Here is a 20,420-nt window from a genome sequence, read left to right on the forward strand (position 1 = left end):
CACAGAAATCTGTGGCATTTTGATACACTAATGATGAACTATCAGAAAGAAATTAATAAAAGAATTCCATTTACAATTGTATCAAAAAGAATGAAATTCCTAGGAATAAATTTAACCAAGGAGGTGGAAGACCTGTACACTAAAAACTATAAGACACTATTAAAAGAAATTGAAGAAGATATAAATAAAGATATACTAAACTCATGGATTAGAAAAATTATTATTGTTACAATGTCCATACTGCCAAAAGCAATCTACAGATTCAATGCAATCTCTATCAAATGACATTTTTCACAGACCTAGAACAAACAACTCTAAAATTTGTATGGAGCTGCGCAAGATCCCAAATAGCCAAAGCAATCTTGAGAAAGAAGAACAAAGCTGGAAGTATTACACTCCCTGACTTCAGACTATATTACAAAGCTATGGTAATCAAAAGAGTATGGTACTGGCATGAAACCAACACATAGATCAATGGAACAGAATAGAGAGCCCAGAAGTAAATTCATGTTAATATGATCAATTAATCTACCACAAAGGAGGCAAGACTGTATTATGGGGGAAAGACAGTCTTTTTAATAACTGGTTTTTAGGAAAACTGGACACCCAGATGTAAAAGAATAAAACTAGACCACTGTCTTACATCTAGAAAAAAAATTAACTCAAAATGGATTAAAGACTTGAATGTAAGACCCCAAACCATAAAATTGCTAGAAGAAAACATAGGTGGTGAGCTATTGGAATCAGTTTTAGCAGTGTTTTGGTGCATCTGGCTCCAAAGGCAACGGAAATAAAAGCAAAAATAAACAAATGGGACTACATCAAACCAAAAACTTCTGCACAGCAAAGGAAACCATCATCAAAATGAAAAGGCAACCTACTGAATGGGAGAAGATATTTGCAAATCATGTATCCAATAAGGGGTTAATATCCAAAATATATAAAGAACTAATACAACTCAACAACAACAACAAAAAAGCCAATTGAAAAAGAGGATCTGAAAATACATTTTTCCAAAGAAGACATACACATGGCCAACAGATATGTGAAAATGGTCAACGTCATTAATCATCAGGGAAATGCAAATCAAACCACAGCAAGATATTGCCTGACACCTATCAGAATGGCTATCATCAAGAAGATAAGAAAGAACAGTTGTTGGCAAGGATGCGGAGAAAAGGTAAGTCTTGTGAACTGTTGGTGGGAGTGTAAATTGGTACAGCCACAATGGATAACAGTATGGAGATTCCTAAAAAAATTAAAAATAGATCCAGCTATTTCACCTCTGGATATTTATCTGAAGAATATGAAAACACTAACTCAAAAAAGATATATATGCACCCCTATCACTGCATTATTTACAATAGCCAAGATATGAAAGCAACCTAAATGTCCATGGATAGTTGAATGGATAAAGATGATGTGATATATATGTATACATATATACATATACATAACGCACATACACAAAATGGAATATTAGTCAGCCTTAAAAAATGAAATCTTACCATTTGCAACATGAATAGACCTTGAAGGTATTACATTAATCGAAATAAATCAAAGACAAATATCCTGTGATTTCACCCATATGTAGAATCTTAAAAGCAAAACAAATGAACAAACAAAACAAACTCATAGGTATGGAGGACAGATGGGTGGTTACCAGAGGGGAAGGGAATTGGTGGATGGGTGAAATAGTTGAAGGAGATCAATTGTATGGTGATGGACAGCAACTAGACTTTTGGTGGTGATCACTTTGTAGTGTGTACAGATATTGAATTATGCTGTACACACGAAACTTATATAATATTATATACCAATTTTACCTCAAAAAAAAAAAAGAGTTGGAGCCAAACATAAATCTAGGACTCTTTTTTTTTTTTCTTTTTTTTGGCTGTGTTGGGTCTTCGTTGCTGCACGTGGGCTTTCTCTAGTTGGGGCAAGTGGGGGCTACTCTTCACTGCAGTGCGTGGACTTCTCATTGAGGTGGCTTCTCTTGTTGTGGAGCACAGGCCCTAGGTGCATGGGCTCAGTAGTTGTGGCTCGTGGGCTCTAGAGCGCAGGCTCAGTAGTTGTGGTGCACAGGATTAGGTGCTCTGCGGCATGTGGAATCTTCCTGGACCAGGGCTTGAACCTGTGGCCCCTGCATTGGCAGGCGGATTCTTAACCACTGTGCCACCAGGGAAGCCCTAAACCTAGGACTCTTGATTTTGTTTTAAATATCTTGTTCTAGCACTTAATTCTTGATGAGATGTAACTATATTTTAACTCAAATTACAGCAGTCAAATTGGAATTTAGAAGTCCAGCTTCATCTAAACAGCACGTTTCTAGTTTTGAAAATATTTGTTCATTATTTGGAGGGCAATGATTCAGCTGTTGTATTCTTAGAAGAGAATAACAGTAAAAGATAACAATAAAAATTTCAGTATTGCTCTCCCCCCCTCCTCCCCCTCTTTCTCCTCTTCCACGTCTGCTATAGAAGTGTTGAAAGCATATAACATCAATGTGAAACAGAAACTTTGCTCTCTGCTGTAAAGAAGGGAAGCCAAGTATTGATTCATCCCACCAATCCAAATAGACCTCAGAAATTAGATTGTGGAAGCTGAGATTCATCTGCATATAACATTTTTCTTCTGGTAAAAGAACCTCTTTCTCATATGGAGAACAGAGGACCAGTCTCCCTGTACAGGGATGGGAGGTCATCAAACCTTGGCCAATTAGGGTCATTCCCAGTACTGCATCTTTTCTCTCTGAAATTATAAGCCATAAGGCAGAATATACTCCAAGAGTACTGTAGGACATCATCTATTTTAGCAGGGAAAAGAAATTTCCAGAGAATAAAGCCAAAACAGGGAAAAGCAGATTTGACACATGGAGAGAGAGGGAGAGGGGGTTGGGGATGGGGAGAGGGGGAGAGAGGGAGGGGGAGGGGGGACAGAAGTCTAGAGAGGGTGGGGAGTGGATAAAGAAAGAAAGAAAGAAGAGAGAAAGGTAGAGACAGTGAGGAAGAAAGAGAGCAGGACAGAGAGCCCAAGGTTTCTGTGAACATTTGACCTAAGAGCCCTCCATCTCTGTTTGAAGTCTGCACTCTTCTATACTCTTCAGTTACATGCCCCAAAATATTCCTATTTTTCTTCAGTGAGATGAGGTTGTCATTCTGTCACAGTGAAAAATAAACATCTTCTTTGTCAGTTATACCTCAGTAAAGCTGGGGGGGGATATGATTTATAATTTTTAAATTATGAAATAAAGGAATAGCATTGACGGTAAAAAGAAATTAATAAATATCTTGATGAGCATGATCACTTTGTATGTCTAATCAGATAAGGGAAGCATCTAAGCTCTATGGCAACCTTCCTTGACATTTCAACATGCCTTTGACCATGCAGTAGATCAGGTTATGAAATCTAAATTTGTACTCAATCACAGTCTTTCAACCAGGGCTTGCACTACAGAGAATTCCAAAAAAGTAAAGTTGCCTTTGATGCTAGTTTATCTTCAGTGTTGCCCCATACAAACAGATTTTCATTACTCATGTGCAAAGGAGAGAAAATAATTTGATACACTTATTAATATGTAAAGGTTAATGAACTTACATTTTACTCCTTCTAGTAATATGACTGTATTTCATAAGGGTTAGCATCAATGATTAATCTAAAGAAATGAATGTCTAATTGTGAAATTACAAGGGCTGTGGCACATGGATGAGGAAGATATTTTGTGTCAGGGAAATTTTTTTTTTTTTTTTTTTTTTTTTTTTGCAGTTCACGGGCCTCTCACTGTTGTGGCCTTTCCCGTTGTGGAGCACAGGCTCCAGACGCGCAGGCTCAGCAGCCATGGCTCCCGGGCCCAGCCGCTCCGCAGCATGTGGGATCTTCCCGAACCGGGGCACGAACCCGTGTCCCCTGCATCAGCAGGCGGACTCTCAACCACTGCGCCACCAGGGAAGCCCGTGTCAGGGAAATTATTCTCCTTTTTATGTGAGGAACTGTAAAAGTGACATTTTAGATATCAAAAGCTTGGGCATCTCTTTACATTATTCAAAATCCAGATGAGTGGTCATGCACGGGATCAACTCATAGTTTGTTTCTTAGAATAGAATAAGGCATATAATTTCACAAAAATAATTTACAATTATTTATGCCAAATTCCTTCAAAATCCAGACACATTAATATCCCAGTTCCCTTTGACTTAGTGCCCTCAGGGACTTTTACCAGAAGGTCATTCTTTTTTTTTTTTTTAAACATCTTCGTTAGCAGGTCATTCTTTACCATCTGGGTGCATGAGAGATCAGAAAATGAATGTAGAAGCCTTAAATCTGAACTGTTTTTAATTACAATGAAATCATGTTTATGATTTCTATTCATTCCAGTCACAAGGCGTGACAAAAGGTCACTAAACAAATGGCTGATTTACACAATTAAATAATCAAAACATCTAATAAAAATAAAAACATTGACAAGTCTGAATTTCTGGAGGAGGTGAAGGATAATCCAGGTGTATTTTAGACACATTCCCATCATGTACTTAGCAATGAAGATCACCTTTCAGATGCTCTCCCCTACACTTGATCTCTTTTTTTTCTTCATCGCCCTCCACTTTCCATTCTTTTTTCATTTTTCCTCCCTTTTCTCTTCCTTCCATCATCCTTTCCTCCCACCTCCTCCTTCAATTTATTTGGTTAGTATTTACTGGGAAGCTAATCAGTTCCAGGCAGTGGGCTAAACACTGGGGATTAAACATGAAAAGGCAGAGTGCCTGCTGTAGCAGTTTTCTCTTGCTCAGTAACAAATTACCACCAACTTAGTGGCTTAACCTAACACCCGTTCATTAGCTCCCAACTTTGTATGTCAGAAGTCCGGCCTGGAAGAATCTCTGCTCAGGGTCTCACATGGCCAAAATCCAGATGCCAGCCATGCTGGGATCTCGGGTATAAGGTTCTGAGGACAAATGCATTTCCAAGTTCATTCATGTTATGGGCAGGATTCAGTTCCTTGCAGTCATAAAACTGAGATCCTGGTTTCTTTGCTGTCTGTCATCCAGGGAGTCTCTCAGCTCTTAAAGTCACCCACTTTTCTTTTCACATGACCCCTCCATCTTTGAGCCAGCAACAGTGTGTTGAATACCCCTCCTGCACTGTCTCTCTCTGCCTTCCTCTTGAGTCACCAGTTAGAAAAAACTCTGCTTTTAATGGGCCTCCCTGACTAAAGAGTCCAGATTGCTCTTCCTATGTAACAAAACATAATCTCAGGAGTGATAGCTCATCATATTCACAGATCTCAGGGACTCAGGCAGGACATTTATGGGGATCCATTGCAGACATTCTACCTACCGCATCTGCCATCAAGGTGCTCACAATCTAGTGGGAACAGACAAATTACACATTACAATAACTGTACAAAAGAGGGTGGGGTAAAGAAGATGTGGTATGTATATACAATGGACTATTATTCAGTCATAAAAAGTAAAAAGATATGATACATGCTACAACATGGATAAATGTTGAAGGCATTATGTAAGTGAAATAAGCCAGACACAGAAGGACAAATATTGTATGATTCTACATATGAGGTACCAGAATAGGCAAATCATAGAGACAGAAAGAATAGAGGTTACCAGGGGCTGAGGGAAGGAAGAAAGAGGGGGATATTGTTTAATGGTACAGAGTTTCTGTTTGGGATATGATGAAAACATTCTGGAAATGCACAGCATTGTTAACGTACTTGCACTGAATTATAAGTGGTTTAACTTAAAAGTTAAACCACTTAAAAGTGGTTTAAATGGCAAATTTCATGTTATGTATATTTTCCCACAATAAAAGAAAATTAAAATGTTTAAAAAAATAGAGTAGGGACTGGGACTTCCCTGGTGGTTCAGTGGTTAAGAATCTGCCTTCCAATGCAGAGGACATAGGTTTGATCCCTACTCAGGGAACTAAGATCCCACATGCCGCAGGGCAGCTAAGCCTGAGTGCTCTAGAGCCCACGAGCCACAACTAGAGAGCCTGCATGCTGCAGCTACTGAGCCCGTGCGTTCTAGAGCCCGCACACCACAACTAGAGAGGAACCTGTGCACCACGACAAAAGATCCCACATGCTGCAATGAAGATCCCACAACTAAGTCCCAATGCAGCCAAATAAATAAATATTAAAAAAAAAAATAGGGCTTCCCTGGTGGCGCAGTGGTTGAGAGTCTGCCTGTCGATGCAGGGGACACGGGTTCGTGCCCCGGTCCGGAAGGATCCCACATGCCGCGGAGCAGCTGGGCCCATGAGCCATGGCCACTGGGCCTGCGCGTCCGGAGCCTGTGTTCCGCGACGTGAGAGACCCGTGTACCGCAAAAAAAAAAAAAAAAAATAGAGTAGGGACATAGGAAAAGAACAGCATAAACTGCTTCCTGAAACATCAAAGTGTCAGATGGGGCAGGGGATAAGATCACACGAGTGTGGGTGGGGAGAAGGGTGTGTCCTGTGCGGTAAGGAGGGGTAGTGGCATAATTTCAGTTCTCTTTTTGATCATCTCAAGCTTAGAGTAATGTGTTCATTTTGTCCAGATATGGCCTTTCTCACAGGCTGCCTGGAAAACAAGCCTTACTTAGCAATCACTGGTAGTCCTAGAGCCTTGAGTGTTGGTGGTAGAGGTGTGAATTAAGTTAGCTGCTATTCGTTAAATGTCACATTGGTGACCCCAAGTTCACCTTGTTTCTAGGAAATAAAGAAGGAAACACAGAGACTGAACCCTCCTCTGTGCTGGCCCCTGGGCTTCCTTACAGAGCACCGATGCCTCAGAATAACTTTGCCAGTGGAGTACTATTATCCCCAGTTTTACCAATAAAATAATTGAGGTTTTGAGAGTGTAGATAATTTCCCCCATGTCAGGTGAAGCACCTTCCCACATCAGGGTCTTGTAATATGCTATTCCCTCTACCATGATTATCTGTCTTCTTTCTCAGCGCTGTCACCAACACCCCTCCCCCACCACATCTGCTTAATGTGCTTCATCTAACTCCTCCCCGTTAAGCAGGGCTGCCATGTTCAGCTTTACAGATGTGTTCTGCAAAAGATCCAGGAGCACTATTCACATAGATTCCAGTGTAAAAGTTGCCCCCTGGTGTTGTACAAACACATATGGCAAACCTCTCTTAAGTTTCGGCTTAGGTGTTATTCCCCAGAGTGGAGGGCTTGGTTAGATCTCCACTCATATTGCATCTGTAGTCTCCTTCAAAGCGTCTATTACAAGTCTACTTTAATAGTTATTTACATAATTAATGTTTGGTATGTGACTTCCCTGCTAAACTGTAAGTTCAGTAAAGGGAGGAATTTCATCTGCCTTCAATCCATTTCTGTCTCATTTATTTGTTCAAAAAGATTTATGTGAGTTCAAAACAAGGCTCATTTCATTGTAATTTAGTGGTGGTGCCTGGGACTGTAGCACAGAAGTATGTGAAACTCAAAGAATAGCACACTAGCTCTCTAAACCTTAACTCTTTTTTTTTTTTTTTAATATTTATTTATTTATATTTGGCTGTGTTGGGTCTTTGTTTCTGTGTGAGGGCTTTCTCTAGTTGCGGTGAGCGGGGGCCACTCTTCATCGCGGTGCGTGGGCCTCTCACTGTCGCGGCCTCTCTTGTTGCGGAGCACAGGCTCCAGACGCGCAGGCTCAGTAGTTGTGGCTCATGGGCCCAGTTGCTCCGTGGCATGTGGGATCTTCTCAGACCAGGGCTCGAACCCATGTCCCCTGCATTAGCAGGTGGATTCTCAACCACTGCGCCACCAGGGAAGCCCTAAACCTTAACTCTTACATTATTCATTTTTTTCTACAGCATGTTAAATAAATAACATTTTTTGAAATTTTATACATATGTTAATCATAATGCTTAACATGCCTTTATTATCTGGTGAAGGGGCACTCCACACAGCCACATTTTTTACTAGATGACTATACTGAATTGAACACGTCCACTTGGAAACTTAGAATGTGACTTTATTTGAAAATAGGGTCTTTGCAGGTATAATTGGTTAAGACGAGGTCATACTTGATTAAAGTAGGCCCCCTAACTCAGTGACTGGTGTCTTTATAGGAGAAAGGGGAGAGAGATTCAGACACAGAGACAGAGTAGACATAGGAAGAAAGAGGCCATGTGACAACAGAGGCAGAGATAGGAGTGATGCAGCTGCCCGCCAAGGAACACCAAGGATTGCTGGCCACCACCAGAAGCAGAAAGAGGCAAGGAAAGTTTCTTCCCTAGAGCCTCTGGAAGCAGAGTGGCCTACAGCCCCCTTGATTTCAGACTTCTGGACTCCACAACTATAAGTGAATGAATTTCTATTCTTTTAAACCATCTAGTTTATGCTGCTATGTTACGGCACTCTCAGGAAACAAAAATAATAACCTTTTCTATAACTACATGGAGTCAAGATAGTGCTAAGTGCTCTGACAAATAAACCTCAAAATTTCAGCATCTTATTAATAGAAGTTTGAGACTCAGGAGTTAGAGTCTACTGTAGATGTTCCAGGTGTATTGGTGGCTGTCCTCCACATGGTGATTCAGTGCCGCAGGCCCTTTTTGCCTGTGGAAAGGGAGAGAGTTTAGAACACATACCCACTTTTTAATTGCCTTAAGTGACACTCGTTTCTGTTCACAGTCTGTTGGCAAGAACTGGTGACATGCCTACACTAGATAAAAGAGTAAATACAGATGCTTTTGAATGGCAATGCTATATTGTGGGAAGGGAACACAAATTTGGCTGGACAGTTTGCCGTCTCTGCCCCATTGACCTCCCAACCTCAGTAGATTTGCCCAGTTGGAGCAGTGACCTCATACTTGGCAAAAACAATGAGCTTGATTAATCAGATTCTCATTCTTGGGAATTTTGTTTTAGAACCTCAGAAAGAATCAAGCACTTACCAGAGGAGCTAATGCTGACAGGATGTACTCAGAGAGCCATAGGTAGGGTCACAGCCACGAACAGTTATGAGAAGCCCAAGTTCTGAGGAAGCAGAGCTATGCATAATCAGAAACCTTGATGAATATGCAATTCAACAAGAGAAGGATACTAGCTGACATCCAAGAGTAGCTAGGTCATGTTAATAGCAGAGTACCAGAGAGAAACTCTTCAAACTCCTTCTGCTAGGGCCCCTAAAGAAGCTGTAGATCAAGTGTCAACCTTCTAACACTCAACCTGAGTATATTTCCTGTTTCTGGAATCCCCTGACACGTCAGCTGCCACTGTTCCTCATGTATGCTTGCCATATCCTCCCCTGTGCCATCCACCTTCTGTGACTTAGTTTGAGTAGTTGTTTTTTGCGATCCAAAGAATATCACAAAAGCAGTCATCCTGTACTTGTCTCTTATCAACTGCATATTAGAGAGAAAGAAAGCAAATTAACCTGTAGAAGATTTACAGCAAGTAGACAACATAACTCTGACTCAGCAGCCCATTTTTTGGTTTGCTGGGCCATTCTGCTCCCATGGAAAAGCTCAGTGGCCAGATAGAGTTCATGCTATATCATTTAGGGTTCTTAGTCATGGACAACAGGATTCACTCTGGCTCTTTAAGCAGAAAAAGGTTTATTACAGGGCCATGGGTAGAGCAAAACTTGTAGGAGGAAAACTAAGTTTGGATGAAGCCAGGAGAAATGGTCAACCATTCAATGAAGCTGTCCTAGCAAAACCCACAGACGCTCAGCACCTATGATGCTTGCTTGGAACTGGAGAGAAAACTGTTCACAGCATTTGTCCCAGAAGAACTAAACTCCTCTGCCATAGAGCTTGTCTGAAGATCCAGTTTCCCCCCAGTGTGGCTTCCCCTTCAGGTTGCCGTCTTCTGCTTTCAAGTTTTTTCTCCACAAAACCTATGATCACAAACAGAAACCTAGTTGCCAAGGGAGTGCGGGAAATGTAGTTTTTATGGCCTTTCCGGTCTTCGTAGTACAGAAGGGCAGGTGGAACTGGGTGTGAAAGGGTGTTGAATATGCCAATCTCTAGTGGTTATAATACATATCAACCCTTAGAAACTGACTATGAGAGGAGAACTGTTATTATACAGCCAACCGCAGTGCATGGTAGAGGTGCTGCTTCTACCATGGTGTGAGAACACTCTCCATGCTTCCTCTGTCAAGACAATGACTGAGGAAGGATGGTCCAGGTCTTCTGAGTTTAGCATAGCCACTGATCTAAAGGACTTTGACAGTAACGTCACTCTCCTCACCATACTTTAGGGTTAAACAGAGAACAGTGATTACCAGCACTGATCATCAGGTTTCTAGAAGTCATTGTAAAAGTTTTAAAAGAAAACTTAATTCCAGATCTCCTTTGAGTGTCAGGAGGCAGTATATGAAATCAAAGAATAGTAAGGTACTCAACTCAAAAGATTTTGAGAATCACTGATAATTCTAAGAATGGGAAAGGAGAGAGGGCAGACACTATGAAGGAGAGAAAACCTTATTAAATCTCTAAGAATGAAAAATATGGATGATAAATATGAATTGCTATTTATGAGTAGCATAGTCACATCTGATTTTTCAAGCTAAAGAGAAGAGCATTAGATTGGAAAATAAAGACAATAGGAGATAATGACCTCAGGGCCTTCTTTAGCATGTTCATCTCGAAGATGGAGATGTGTAATCCACCCTACATACCACCACCAAATTAATCTTCCCGACACATTTCTTTAATCATGTCACTTTCCAACTTAGAAACCTAAGCAGTTTTTCTTTGTTTAAAAAATGGCACATTTCTAACAGTTGGGGCCCTCCACATTCTGAAACCAAGCTAGCTTTCAGTTTTTATAGATTTTATATTTTCTGGTCAAGCTGGTCTCTTACTTGCCCCCCAAAGTGCATGGCCCACCTCTGTACATTTGTTCACATTCCTTTCTCTGCTGAAATCATTTCTGACTCTCAAAGTTATACTTTCTCTACAGGGTCCATACCCCTACCACAGATTCTTCTACAAGCTTTCCTGGAACACCCTAGTCAGGAGCAAGGTCTTCTTCCCTGATAACCTCCAAAGCTCTATTACAGCACTTAGCACATCCTCTCTTATGTTATAATTTTTGGTATATATGTTTTTTAGCTCTTGCCTCAACCTCTTGCCAAGTTCTTGAGGTTGGGGACTATATCTGATTCATCTTTATACCCTGCAAATTTCCCTGTGCAATGATTCACACATAGTAGGGATTTAATATATACTAGTTGTGTGCATGCCCAAATGTATGAATAAATTAGGAAGCCTTAAGAGTAAAGAGTTATGGTACCTATCATTTGAATGTAGTTAATCAAATTGGCCACACTCAACTGTAGTTTAAATTTATTTATTCATTCATTCATTCATTAAGGGTTTATACAGTGACCTTTCTCCATTTGTAAACAAATCAATCATCTGATCCTAATTTTCAGTGTTTTGCCACATTTTGCTTTCAACAGTGCAAGAGAAATATGTGACAGTGGAAGTGATGGCTCTCTAGTTACATGAAACTTACTTTTGCACAATGGTTTGCCACTTGTCAATGCTAGCATGCGCTTCAGCAGAAAAGCCACATCAGATGAATTATGGTTTCCTTCTTGCACTCAGAGCGGCAGTAACCCATGGCCATATCTACTTAGGGCACAGAGTCGTTAACCACCGTTGCAAGAGACTCAGCCTTGACGTGGAAACACTTCAGCAGCTCTTTGGTGCAAGGCTGAGATATCTGGGTTAGTAGGAGTCAAATTCATTTTGTGCACTTCTGTGGGACTGCTTGAAGCAGAGTGAAGTTACTGGGGCCTGAAAGGTATAGTAAATTGGCCCCTAGAAAAACTCGCATGTCAGGCAACTAGATATATGTGCTATGAAGTTTTTAAAATATAGATGTGTATTCAGTTGTAAATCAAGGGTATTCTCAGCTAGATTGCTCATAGATCTGCTATTTTCCCCACAGAAGATGTTGAGCTTTGTTTTTCTCCCCTGAAGAGCAGAGCCTTAGGATGCCACATAATTCCAAGAGATATCAGAAGGTAACTTCCTCGGTTCCCTCATGAGTTTCAAGAGCCAATCCCCGGGGGAAAGGGAATAGTTTTGTGATTTATCAGCTGCCTTGTTTAAACACTTCACGAGCGAATTATTGCAGTCTCCGTGCCGCACTCAAAATAACAACTCTCTCTAAACACTAACCATCACTTGACAGAGAAATACGACCAGCATAAAATGGCAGTCCTTTCCTTAAAGCCAAAAAGAGATTCATAAAATCATTAAATTCTGCCACAAGTCACTTTATTAAAAGTGAAAAACTTGATCAAAGAAGGGACATAGTTAAATGGGGGTAACTGACATGTATCATTTTGACCAGTTGGAGTGACAAGTTTCAACAGGATTAGATGGTTGAGATTTCTTATAGTCAGGTCTCTTTGAACAGGGAAGAGAAAATTTTCCATTGTCATTCTTAGATACTTTTTGTCATTGCCTTTATGCTTTATACTCAAGGTGAACCTAAAGGACAACTTAAAGTAGCCCTTAGTGGAACAATACCGGGTGTTGATTGTTCTATTCCAGGTAGAGGGAGTTAAATTTCCTCCTCTTTGCCCAGTAGAAATAAGCTCAAAATAAAAATGATAAAATCCAACCTGCTTCAGTGCTACCAGAGGAAGGAAAAAGAAAAAAAATACCAAAAGAACAGTAAAATGCTCTCATGGTAAGTTGTCTTGGAAATATCACCTTGGAGTCAATGAAGAAAGAAATGTGAAGAATGACACAATTTTTTTCCCACTGATTCCTAGGAGAAGAGAAAATAGTACATTCAAATAAGACAATAATGAGTTTTCTACTGAAGTCTTTAGAGATGCATTAATTTTTTATGTACAATTTCATTTCTTAAATTCCAGAAAGTCTTCATTTTAAATTCTTTAATACTTTGAGTTCATGGTATTGAGCAAATTTCTCCCAGCATGTTTAATCACAACCTTAGACCTTGAGAATATTAGTTTCTTATGGATGAGTGAATCCATCATATACACCATCATACTAATTGATTAACTTTCATCCCATTTATTTATTCAGCTGATAATTGAGCACCGACTCTGGGCCCAGTGCCGTGCTGGGTACTGAGCACACAAAGGTTCAAAAACACAAGAGGCAAACAGCAATCTGTTCAGGGCCACAAAAGCGATAAACTCAGGAGGTAAATAGGAGGGGCAGCTAACTTCCTTGGGTGGTGTGTGTGTGTGTGTGTGTGTGTGTGCACGCGCACGCTGGGGTGGGGTGGGGGAAGTAAGGTGTTGGTTAAGAAAATATTCCTAGAGGAAAAAAGACAAAGCTGAGGCTCGGAGACTAAGCAGGAATTACCCTGGGAAGTGGAGAGAGGAGTTAATGATAGTTAACACTGACAGTACCTCCTTCCGGATCAGGTACGGTTCTTTACATACAGTAATTCATTTAATCTTCATAAGAGCCTGGATATGCAAGTACTGTTAGAACATACAGACAAGCCGCAGCACACCGAGGTTAAATTACTTGCCTGAAGTCACACAGCTGGTAAATGCAGAGTCAGATTTCATGTCTAAGCATCTGAGCCCTGCTTGTTCTGTCTTTTCCAGCAGAGATAACACAGCCCCAGGGACAACAGTAAGAAGAATAAACCTTACATTTGCTGAGCACTTTGTCAAGTCCCCAGCCTGGGCGACTTCTTTTATCCCTCAGATCATCCTGTGATTAAGTGCTGTTATTTGCCTTATCATTACAGATGTAGATTCAAAGGCTTGCAAGAGCTGAGTCACCACATGAGGTATGACTTCACACCCACTAGGATGGCTATTAAAAAAAAAAAAGAACAGAAAGTTACAAATATTGCTGGGGCTGTGGAGAAATTGGAATCCTCATACCTTATTGGTGGGAATGTAAAGTGCTACAGCCACTGTGGAAAACAGTTTACCTCAATAAGTTAAACATAGAATTACCATAGGACCCACCAATTCCACTCTTGGGTGTATACGCAAAAGAATTGAAAACAAGTGTTCAAACAGAAACTTGCACATGAATATTAATAGCAGCACCATTCACAATAGCTAAAAAGTGGAAACAACCCAAGTGTCTATCACCTGATGAATGGATAAACAAAGTGTGGTCCCTTCATACAACAGAACATTACGCAGCCATAAAAAGGAATGAAGAACTGATGCGTGCTACAATATGGATGAACCTTGAAAATGTAATGCTAAGTAAAAGACCCCAGACACAAAAGGCCACATATTGTAGGATCCCATCTGTATGACATATCCAGAGTTGGCACATCCATAGAGATGGAAAGCAGATTAGTGGTTGCCACGGGCTGCAGGGAGCGGGAATGAGAAATGATCGCTTAGTGGGCATGGACTTTCCTTTCTGTGGTGATGAAAATGTCTGTGACTAGATAGTGGTGGTTGTACAACATAATGAATGTACTAAATGTCACGAATGGTGAATTTTATGTGTATTTTACCAAAATATTTTAAAAGGGGGGAAAAGAGGTGGTAAAAAAGAGAAAAGCTGAGTAACTTGCTGAGGACTGTACAGCACATCAAGTGAAAGATGGTTTTGAAGTCATGTAAGAAAGACACTTTTCAGGAACTCCAAGTTCCTTGCAGTGAGTGCAGTGAGGTGTATGTGTTGGGGGAGGGAACGAACGGCAAAGACCGAGGCCGAGGAGGAATCAGTCTCCATTCTGAAGACATCTTGTAAGGTGATGGAGACCACCCTAGAGGCAAAGCCACAGGAATGGAGGCACTCAGAAAGAGGGAAGGGTCACCGACCTGTCACTTTAGTCAGGCTCTTTCCCCATTACATGCCCCTCCCCGGAAGAACTGTGTCCTCTGGGTTTCTGGATAAAGTGACTGCTGAAACAGAATAAACACAGCAGTCAATATCCATCCTCTGCCCCTACCAAGCAGTAAAATTAGAAATATTCATTGCTACCTCAAATACCTCACCTGTAAAATAGAGGTAATAATCATAGTTCCTATTTCATAGGTTTGCCTCAGGACCAAATGAGTTAATACATATAAAGTCCTTCGAATAGTGCCTGACCCAGTCAACACCGTATAAATGTTTGCTATTATTACCTTGATGGTTTCCATAAAGTGTCCCTCAGTTCTTTGCATTTTTATCATATATGATAAAACTGGGTGTTGTCATATCACGAATGTTTGCCCAAGAACAGTACATTTTGTTAACCTGGGACTGATCATCGAAACCCGACCTCATGGGAAATAGCATTATCTTTCATTTCATTTGCATTTTACAACTACAGTATAAATTTCCTTCCTGGTTACTTTGATAACAGAGAAAAAATGTTTTTCTCAGGTTAGCCTGTACTTGTTAACGTAGAATTGAGTGGCACTAATTAGGAGACTGCAAAAGAATGTTAATACAGTAAAATAATGAACTATACCAAATGGTTTGGGTGGAAGATGATTTGTCAGACTTCCAAGCGAAAACATATGCTTTTTATCAATACACATTGCATAAACACTGTAATCCTTCATTCAAATTCACAAAGAGGACAAAGGCAAGAAAACATTTTTAAACATTTTAGAGTCTGTAACTGTCCATCATGCTTTAGAATTTTTTTTTTTTTTTTTGCGGTACGCGGGCCTCTCACTGTTGCGGCCTCTCCTGTTGCGGAGCACAGGCTCCGGACGCGCAGGCTCAGCGGCCATGGCTCACGGGCCCAGCCGCTCCGCGGCATGTGGGATCTTCCCGGACCGGGGCACGAACCCGTGTCCCCTGCATCGGCAGGCGGAGTCTCAACCACTGTGCCACCAGGGAAGCCCGCTTTAGAACTTTTTGCACCACGATTCACTAATCGACTCTCTCTCACACAGCTTCATGATGTAAAATGTGTATCTGTAAAATGTGAAAATGAGCCCTCCTCACTGTAACCAGGCCTGAGGAAAGAAGAATTTTAAATCTTGACCTTTGGGACTGTTTATTAATGACAGCAGTGTGACAAATAGTTCATTAATCCTGTTTATCAGACTGTGAAATAAGCCAAAATTGCCATCAACAAGTAACAATATAAATGGTCTTTTAAAAATCAGGGAGTGTTTATGATTCTTTAGTCTAATCCAAGGGTTTAGACTTTTGCTGTAAAGGGTCGGTTAAATATCTTAGGCCTTGCAGACCGTAAAGTCTCTGCCACAACTACGCAACTCTGCCATTGTAATGTAAATATGGCCATAGATAATATGTAAACAAATGGTCCTGGCTCAATTCCAGTTAAACTTTATTTACACGTGCTGCAACATGGATGAAATGCGAAAACATTTTGGCAAGTTAAATAAGCCAGACACAAAAGAACAAATACTGTATGGTTCCACTTATATGAGGGATCTAAAATGGGCCAATTCATGGAGACAGAAAGGAGGATAGTGGTTACCAGGGTTCTGGAAAGGGGAGAATGGGTACAGAATTTAAGTTTGGGATGATGAAAAAGCTCTGGAAATGGTTAGTGGTAATGATTGTACAACATTGTGCCTGTACTTAATGGCACTTAGTTGTACATTTAAAAATGATGAAAATGATACATTTTATGTACATTTTACCACAAGTTTTTAAAAACTTTATTTTGCAATAACAGGCAGTTGGACCTCAAACCTTAGTTTTCTGACCCCTGAGCTAAACTATCCTTTGTCCTGCTGACTGTGCTCCTTTCTTTGCTTCCTATGTCTTTGCTGTTGTTTCTGCTGCTGCTGCAGCTGCTCTTTATTTCATTCCTTGACTAAGCTGTGCAGTCAAATGTTGCCTTGTGCGCAAGGGAAAAGAAAACCATTTGCATTCACTGGGGGCAGTTCTTTCTAGACATAGTCCATTCTGAAGCCCACAGCTTTAGCAGATGCAGATCTAGAACTATAAACATGAGTGTGCTGTTCTGTGCATATGAAAATGACCATAGTGGCCCCAAAACATTAGGGGATAAACTTGGTCTGGTTTCTACTTGTTCTGCTGGGATCTACAAAGCTTTCACTTTCCTTTTCCTGGTTTCTCAGTGGCTAGCAGCATAGATGAGGGTGCTAGTGTTAGGGCACTCAGGCTATGACTTTCAGTAGAGCTATTCTTTTCATGAAGATTATTGGCTCTTGCACAGGGTGAACCATTGGCCTTGATTTATCGCTCTTGCCTAACCAATTAGGTCAACTGACCTTGAGTTAATCATTTTCGGAAGACAATGATGAGTGCTTAACCTCTGAGGACAAACCTGATTCCTCAACATAGAGACTCAGGCAAACAAAAAACTGAGATTTTAAAAGGGAACCTATTTGCAAGTATATATTGTTATTGGAAGGTACATTTAAGTGGACTAGCTCAGTCTATTGAGACGTCTTAAGGATTAGAATCCCTAATTTACTTCAGAGTATAGTCCACCAAAACTGATGACCTAAGAGTTGACCAGGGTAAGCTACCTTTGACAGAGCCATAATAGTAAGAATAATAAATTCTCTATCTTTAACTAATGAAATGAAAATTATTTTGCTGATCTGAGAGAAGACAAGGCTCTTGATTTCAAATGGATTGTTACCTAAAGAAAAGAAAAAAAAATCTATTACTTTTGTCATGTTAGTAATCATGCTACATTTTTAAAGCATCCTTAGTACCTGCTTAAAAGGCTAAAATCATATGACTTACACACTTCAATAATTATTAGTGTTTTTATTTCTTCCCTAATTTCTATCATGAATCTTTGCATGTCAAAGTAGAAAAGACATTGAATCTAGGTGTTTCAAAAGTGCAGATATCAGATAACCTCAACAATATCATTTGATACCAAAATAAATTGTTTTAAATTTTTAATGCCATTTCTGCTTTTTTCCTTCAACACTTGGCCCTGCTACAAATAAGACACTGATTGAAAACAACTTATTAGACTTTTTAAGGATAAATATTGTTTTCAAATAAAAGTGAGAAATATATTTGTATTCAAAACTCCATTTTTAAAAATCCCTTTAATCTGCATATGATAAAAATTGTGTTAAAATATTTGATAAGATAAAAACACAAGTATCACTTTGATAGTCAGCTTCAGCTGTAAGCCTGTATATTGTGCAGATGCTCAGATATAAGGGGGAAGACAGAGAGCAATGATGTCTGAAAATTTATAGTCACCAAAATGATTAGGTTACAACATTCATTTCTAAGCACATGAAGTATTTACAGATCACTTGAAAAATCACTCTAGCTTCCAGGATGTTACCTGTTGACCTTTGAAAGGGGAAACAAGTGAATTTTGCCATCGGTATCCTTCTTTCATTTTGAAGTTTAATATAGTATCATTGGTCCTCCAATATCTATGGTGCCAATTTCCCACTGATGTCTTATATCTTGGGTTTCTTTTCCCCCATAAGAAAAAGTGTAGTGATGAAATAGGTGCGGTAACTTTGATCACAGAAAAACTCATAATTACATAGTGTTTGCAACACAATCCACAATGTTCCAACACTGGATATCAGCAGAGCGATAAGTAAGAGCAAAAAGCTTGTCAGAAAAGTTTGGCAACAAGTGTGGCCTCAGGTAAAAAGGTGGTGGCTGTGAATACTTGGAAATCAGAATGTATATGTGGAGAATAAGTTGGCTTTTCCTGATCATTTCTAGGAGATCTTTTTGTGAGGCTCGTTTTCCTTTAAAAAAGGCAGAATGTCCCATACAGAAAGTGAAATGTTTCTCTTCTCAGAAGAAACATTCGTGGAAAGGGTTGTTCCCAGACACAACAGGACATGGACAGTGGTTAGGATTACATAAATAATTCCTTCCTAAAAACTGACTTATAGTTCTGCAGTTTGACAAGATTTGACTAGCTGCACTAATTGGACTCACACAAATATAGCCTCCAATTTCCCTTTAGAAAAATGAGGACCACGCTGCTAGTATTTTCCCTTCATAATTACTACTCCCCAGGGCCCCAAATGCTTGCTGAGCTTTCCAAAGTACCTGTTCCAAAGTACCTGTTTTTGTCCTTTTCAATTATTCTCTCTGACTATGCATAAAATCGGTTAGAACAAATACCTCTACTTAAGCCCAGGTGTTACTACCCTACCTAACCTTTTTTCTTTGGTTTGTTTCTTGATTTTGAATTTCTTACCATGAATTAGCTTGTATTCTCAGCACACACCGAACTCTGCTGGCAGTCACACCGGACAGTCCTGACTAGTTATATGTGCAAAGGAGAGAACAAAGAATCCTTCCATGTCTCTGACATTCCTTAGCCTCAGAGGCACCTGAGATCACGGATTTACCCAAAGTACACTACTGAAATCAATCTCTAGGATTCTAAGCATAAAAATAACTATTACTGTTGAGTATCAGATGCTGCCTTATGCTGTACTTTAAATATAGATATTGTATTTCCTCAAAAAGCAAAGTAGGTAGTTATTATCATGTCCACTTCGGAAGTACGGAAACTGTGGCTAGGGGATGTTAAGAAACCTGTCTGAGGTCTTCCTGGCTAGTAAGCATTGAAATCAGGAGTTAACCTCCTTTCTAACACCAAATTCCATGCTCCCTCCATAACCCAGCATCAAATGTCCCCAAAGCCTCTTGGTTCTCTCTTCTTGATGTGTAAAATCTGCAAACATCATCATGGTAAAAAGTAAAAATTTTATCTTATTTATTTATTTATTTTTTATAAATTTATTTATTTTTTTGGCTGAGTTGGGTCTTTGTTGCTGTGCACAGGCTCTCTCTAGTTGCGGCGAGCGGGGGCCACTCTTCATTGCGGTGCTCAGGCCTCTCATTGCGGTGGCCTCTCCTGTTGCGGAGCATGGGCTCTAGGCACACAGGCTTCACAAGTTGTGGCTCGCAGGCTCCAGAGCACAGGCTCAGCAGTTGTGGCTCACAGGCTTAGTTGCTCCACGGCACGTGGGATCCTCCCGGACCAGGGCTCGAACCCGTGTCCCCTGCATTGGCAGGAGGACTCCCAACCTCTGCGCCACCAGGGAAGCCCAAAAGTAAAAATTTTAAAAGCAACATAGCAAAAAACAACATGTACAAGTTGTATGGTACACTGCTAATGTACTTTAATTAATGCTTAAAATATATAAAAGACTGAGAACTAATACACCACAATATTGGCACTGGTTATCTTTTGGCCAATTACTGGTAATGTGTATTTTTTTCTTATACTTTATCTTACAAATTTTCTATAATAAATATGATACTTTAAAATATAATACTTATTTAAAATGCAAGAAATGTCACTATTTAAATGCAAATGGTATAATGGACTGGGTTTTCCAGAGTGCCTTACACATTTGTCATTTGTCATGTTCAGTTGACAATTATCATTGGGCTTCGCATGTCAGTGAACATTTTAATGTCCAAGGGAGGGCTTTTATATGCAAAATGAAGCACTTAGAGCTGTCTAAATATGCAATTTGTAACTGTAGTTAATTAAAAGACTGAATTTTTCTTAAACCT

This window comes from Aethalodelphis obliquidens, unplaced genomic scaffold, assembly GCF_003676395.1.
Source record: "Aethalodelphis obliquidens isolate GAN/ISIS:26980383/991018 unplaced genomic scaffold, ASM367639v1 scaffold5, whole genome shotgun sequence".
NCBI classification, from domain to species: domain Eukaryota; kingdom Metazoa; phylum Chordata; class Mammalia; order Artiodactyla; family Delphinidae; genus Aethalodelphis; species Aethalodelphis obliquidens.